Here is a 5,502-nt window from a genome sequence, read left to right as displayed (position 1 = left end):
TTTGATACTGCTATTAGGTATCCCTATTCAACAGTCCGGTTGTACGGCACCTAGCGCACATGTCGCCTCGGACCACGGCATTGTGCCCTCAGCCGTGGTGGGCTCCTGGTGTGTCCTCAGCCGTGGTGGGCTCCTGGTGTGCCCTCAGCCGTGGTGGGCTCCTGGTGTGCCCTCAGCCGTGGTGGGCTCCTGGTGTGTCCTCAGCCGTGGGGGGCTCCTGGTGTGCCCTCAGCCGTGGGGGGCTCCTGGTGTGCCCTCAGCCGTGGTGGGCTCCTGGTGTGCCCTCAGCCGTGGTGGGCTCCTGGTGTGCCCTCAGCCGTGGGGGGCTCCTGGTGTGCCCTCAGCCGTGGTGGGCTCCTGGTGTGCCCTCAGCCGTGGGGGGCTCCTGGTGTGCCCTCAGCCGTGGTGGGCTCCAGGTGTGTCCTCAGTCGTGGTGGACTCCAGGTGTGTCCTCAGTCGTGGTGGGCTCCAGGTGTGTCCTCAGTCGTGGTGGGCTCCAGGTGTGTCCTCAGTCGTGGTGGGCTCCAGGTGTGTCCTCAGTCGTGGTGGGCTCCTGATGTGTCCTCACTCGTGGTGGGCTCCAGGTGTGTCCTCAGTCGTGGTGGGCTCCTGGTGTGCCCTCAGCCGTGGTGGGCTCCTGGTGTGCCCTCAGCCGTGGTGGGCTCCTGGTGTGTCCTCAGCCGTGGGGGGCTCCTGGTGTGCCCTCACCCGTGGTGGGCTCCTGGTGTGCCCTCAGCCGTGGGGGGGCTCCTGGTGTGCCCTCAGCCGTGGTGGGCTCCTGGTGTGCCCTCAGCCGTGGGGGGCTCCTGGTGTGCCCTCAGCCGAGGGGGGGCTCCTGGTGTGCCCTCAGCCGTGGTGGGCTCCTGGTGTGCCCTCAGCCGTGGGGGGCTCCTGGTGTGCCCTCAGCCGTGGTGGGCTCCTGGTGTGCCCTCAGGCGTGGTGGGCACCTGGTGTGCCCTCAGGCGTGGTGGGCTCCTGGTGTGCCCTCAGCCGTGGGGGGCTCCTGGTGTGCCCTCAGCCGTGGTGGGCTCCTGGTGTGCCCTCAGCCGTGGGGGGCTCCTGGTGTGCCCTCAGCCGTGGTGGGCTCCTGGTGTGCCCTCAGCCGTGGTGGGCTCCTGGTGTGCCCTCAGCCGTGGTGGGCTCCAGGTGTGTCCTCAGTCGTGGTGGACTCCAGGTGTGTCCTCAGTCGTGGTGGGCTCCAGGTGTGTCCTCAGTCGTGGTGGGCTCCAGGTGTGTCCTCAGTCGTGGTGGGCTCCTGATGTGTCCTCACTCGTGGTGGGCTCCAGGTGTGTCCTCAGTCGTGGTGGACTCCAGGTGTGTCCTCAGTCGTGGTGGGCTCCAGGTGTGTCCTCAGTCGTGGTGGGCTCCAGGTGTGTCCTCAGTCGTGGTGGGCTCCTGGTGTGTCCTCACTCGTGGTGGGCTCCTGGTGTGCCCTCAGTCGTGGTGGGCACCTGGTGTGCCCTCAGCCGTGGTGGGCTCCAGGTGTGTCCTCAGTCGTGGTGGGCTCCAGGTGTGTCCTCAGTCGTGGTGGGCTCCAGGTGTGTCCTCAGTCGTGGTGGGCTCCAGGTGTGTCCTCAGTCGTGGTGGGCTCCAGGTGTGTCCTCAGTCGTGGTGGGCTCCAGGTGTGTCCTCAGTCGTGGTGGGCTCCAGGTGTGTCCTCAGTCGTGGTGGGCTCCAGGTGCGCCCTCAGCCGTGGTGGGCTCCAGGTGTGTCCTCAGTCGTGGTGGGCTCCAGGTGTGACCTCAGTCGTGGTGGGCTCCAGGTGAGTCCTCAGTCGTGATGGGCTCCAGGTGTGTCCTCAGTCGTGGTGGGCACCTGGTGTGCCCTCAGCCGTGGTGGGCTCCAGGTGTGTCCTCAGTCGTGGTGGGCTCCAGGTGTGTCCTCAGTCGTGGTGGGCTCCAGGTGTGTCCTCAGTCGTGGTGGGCACCAGGTGTGCCCTCAGCCGTGGTGGGCTCCAGGTGTGTCCTCAGTCGTGGTGGGCTCCAGGTGTGTCCTCAGTCGTGGTGGGCTCCAGGTGTGTCCTCAGTCGTGGTGGGCACCTGGTGTGCCCTCAGTCGTGGTGGGCACCTGGTGTGCCCTCAGCCGTGGTGGGCTCCAGGTGTGTCCTCAGTCGTGGTGGGCTCCAGGTGTGTCCTCAGACGTGGTGGGCTCCAGGTGTGTCCTCATTCGTGGTGGGCTCCAGGTGTGTCCTCAGTCGTGGTGGGCTCCAGGTGTGTCCTCAGTCGTGGTGGGCTCCAGGTGTGTCCTCAGTCGTGGTGGGCTCCAGGTGTGTCCTCAGTCGTGGTGGGCTCCAGGTGTGTCCTCAGTCGTGGTGGGCTCCAGGTGTGTCCTCAGTCGTGGTGGGCTCCAGGTGTGTCCTCAGTCGTGGTGGGCTCCAGGTGTGCCCTCAGCCGTGGTGGGCTCCAGGTGTGTCCTCATTCGTGGTGGGCTCCAGGTGTGTCCTCATTCGTGGTGGGCTCCAGGTGTGTCCTCAGTCGTGGTGGGCTCCAGGTGTGTCCTCAGTCGTGGTGGGCTTCAGGTGTGTCCTCAGTCGTGGTGGGCTCCAGGTGTGTCCTCAGTCGTGGTGGGCTCCAGGTGTGTCCTCAGTCGTGGTGGGATCCAGGTGTGTCCTCAGTCGTGGTGGGCTCCAGGTGTGTCCTCAGTCGTGGTGGGCTCCAGGTGTGTCCTCAGTCGTGGTGGGCTCCAGGTGTGTCCTCAGTCGTGGTGGGCTCCAGGTGTGCCCTCAGCCGTGGTGGGCTCCAGGTGTGTCCTCAGTCGTGGTGGGCTCCAGGTGTGTCCTCAGTCGTGGTGGGCTCCAGGTGTGTCCTCAGCCGTGGTGGGCTCCAGGTGTGCCCTCAGCCGTGGTGGGCTCCAGGTGTGTCCTCAGTCGTGGTGGGCTCCAGGTGTGTCCTCCGTCGTGGTGGGCTCCAGGTGTGTCCTCAGTCGTGGTGGGCTCCAGGTGTGTCCTCAGGCGTGGTGGGCAGCTGGCTTGGCTCCTGGTGTGCCCTCAGCCGTGGTGGGCAGCTGGCTTGGCTCCTGGTGTGCCCTCAGCCGTGGTGGGCAGCTGGCTTGGCTCCTGGTGTGCCCTCAGCCGTGGTGGGCAGCTGGCTTGGCTCCTGGTGTGCCCTCAGCCGTGGTGGGCAGCTGGCTTGGCTCCTGGTGTGCCCTCAGGCGTGGTGGGCAGCTGGCTTGGCTCCTGGTGTGCCCTCAGGCGTGGTGGGCAGCTGGCTTGGCTCCTGGTGTGCCCTCAGGCGTGGTGGGCAGCTGGCTTGGCTCCTGGTGTGCCCTCAGCCGTGGTGGGCAGCTGGCTTGGCTCCTGGTGTGCCCTCAGCCGTGGTGGGCAGCTGGCTTGGCTCCTGGTGTGCCCTCAGGCGTGGTGGGCAGCTGGCTTGGCTCCTGGTGTGCCCTCAGGCGTGGTGGGCAGCTGGCTTGGCCGAGAGGTGCCGGGAGTTGGTGGGCAGCTGGCTTCTGCTCTGCCGGAGGGCACTGGAAGACTTGTGTTTTAGCTGGCGGCCGAGTTTTTGGTTTTGTTACGCAGTGTTCTCTGTGTGGGGCGGGGCCGGTGCTTGTCACCCTGAGGAACTCTTGGGGTTCCCCAGTGTTCTCTGTGTGGGGCGGGGCCGGTGCTTGTCACCCTGAGGAACTCCTGGGGCTCCCCAGTGTTCTCTGTGTGGGGCGGGGCCGGTGCTTGTCACCCTGAGGGACTCTTGGGGCTCCCCAGTGTTCTCTGTGTGGGGCGGGGCCGGTGCTTGTCACCCTGAGGGACTCTTGGGGCTCCCCAGTGTTCTCTGTGTGGGGCGGGGCCGGTGCTTGTCACCCTGAGGGACTCCTGGGGCTCCCCAGTGTTCTCTGTGTGGGGCGGGGCCGGTGCTTGTCACCCTGAGGGACTCTTGGGGCTCCCCAGTGTTCTCTGTGTGGGGCGGGGCCGGTGCTTGTCACCCTGAGGGACTCTTGGGGCTCCCCAGTGTTCTCTGTGTGGGGCGGGGCCGGTGCTTGTCACCCTGAGGAACTCTTGGGGCTCCCCAGTGTTCTCTGTGTGGGGCGGGGCCGGTGCTTGTCACCCTGAGGGACTCTTGGGGCTCCCCAGTGTTCTCTGTGTGGGGCGGGGCCGGTGCTTGTCACCCTGAGGGACTCTTGGGGCTCCCCAGTGTTCTCTGTGTGGGGCGGGGCCGGTGCTTGTCACCCTGAGGAACTCTTGGGGCTCCCCAGTGTTCTCTGTGTGGGGCGGGGCCGGTGCTTGTCACCCTGAGGGACTCTTGGGGCTCCCCAGTGTTCTCTGTGTGGGGCGGGGCCGGTGCTTGTCACCCTGAGGAACTCTTGGGGCTCCCCAGTGTTCACTGTGTGGGGCGGGGCCGGTGCTTGTCACCCTGAGGGACTCTTGGGGCTCCCCAGTGTTCTCTGTGTGGGGCGGGGCCGGTGCTTGTCACCCTGAGGAACTCTTGGGGCTCCTCAATCCTCTGCCTGTCTGCGTTTCTTTGCCGCGAGGCATATTAGTTTCCCGTGATTTCCGTCACTCGTTTCGCGATTAGGCTTGGCGTTTCAGCTTTCCGGGCTTCGCGATTAACCCTTCACCGTACGCCGGGGCGCATCCGATCCCATGATCGGATGCGCCCTGGCGCCCTTAAATGACACATCGGGTCTTTCCCCATACTTAGTTTTCACTCTCAGTTCCTTGCCATTCACTTTTACCCTTGACTACTTTGGGATTTACCAAGTGTCTGTGTGTACTAAACCTTGACGTGCTCTCCCCAGCCTGTCTTGTGCTACACCTGTGTGGGGGGGGCGGGGGCGGGGGGGGGGGGGGACTCAACAGTTTACCTTTACTCTTCACCGTGTTGTGCTTGCGAGGGTTGAGCTCTGATCTTTCGGCCCGCTTCTCAACTGTCAATCAACTGTTTCTACTACTATTTGTTTTCTCTCCACACCATATATATACACACACACACCAGCCCGTGACAGCTGACTAACTCCCAGGTACCTATTTACTGCTAGGTAACAGGGGCATAGGGTGAAAGAAACTCTGCCCATCGTTTCTCGCCGGTGCCCGGGATCGAACCCGGGACCACAGGAACACGTGTCCAACGTGCTGTCAGCTCGGCCACCGGATCTTACTATTTCTGTTCTAATGGAGACATTTATTTATTATCCTTCGTCAAATTCTTACCAATTACAATGGTTTTCTTTTATTTGTTAGAATTGTGAGTCCCACTTTTCGGATCCGTTCTCGACTCACAATTAGAATTTCGAGTTCGAATCCCGGGCGGGACAGAAATGGTTGGGCACATTTCCTTTCGTCTAATGTTCCTCTTCACCTATAACATTATTCGCACACCCTTCGCCATTATGTGATGGAGTGTTGTTAAAAAGGTGAGTGTTCTGTTGGGTTATAACTGTGTAACTACCTTCACAAGATTGTCACTTGCTTACCTAAACCAACTCTGGGCCTCAGTTCCTGAACCCATTATGTGCCTCTCTAACCCTTCCCACCACCGCCCACGGGGTGCGTATGGGGTGCATAATAAA

This window comes from Procambarus clarkii, chromosome 44, assembly GCF_040958095.1.
Source record: "Procambarus clarkii isolate CNS0578487 chromosome 44, FALCON_Pclarkii_2.0, whole genome shotgun sequence".
Lineage (NCBI taxonomy): Eukaryota > Metazoa > Arthropoda > Malacostraca > Decapoda > Cambaridae > Procambarus > Procambarus clarkii.
The sequence above is the reverse complement of the archived record's forward strand: the minus strand, read 5'-3'. Positions refer to the sequence as shown.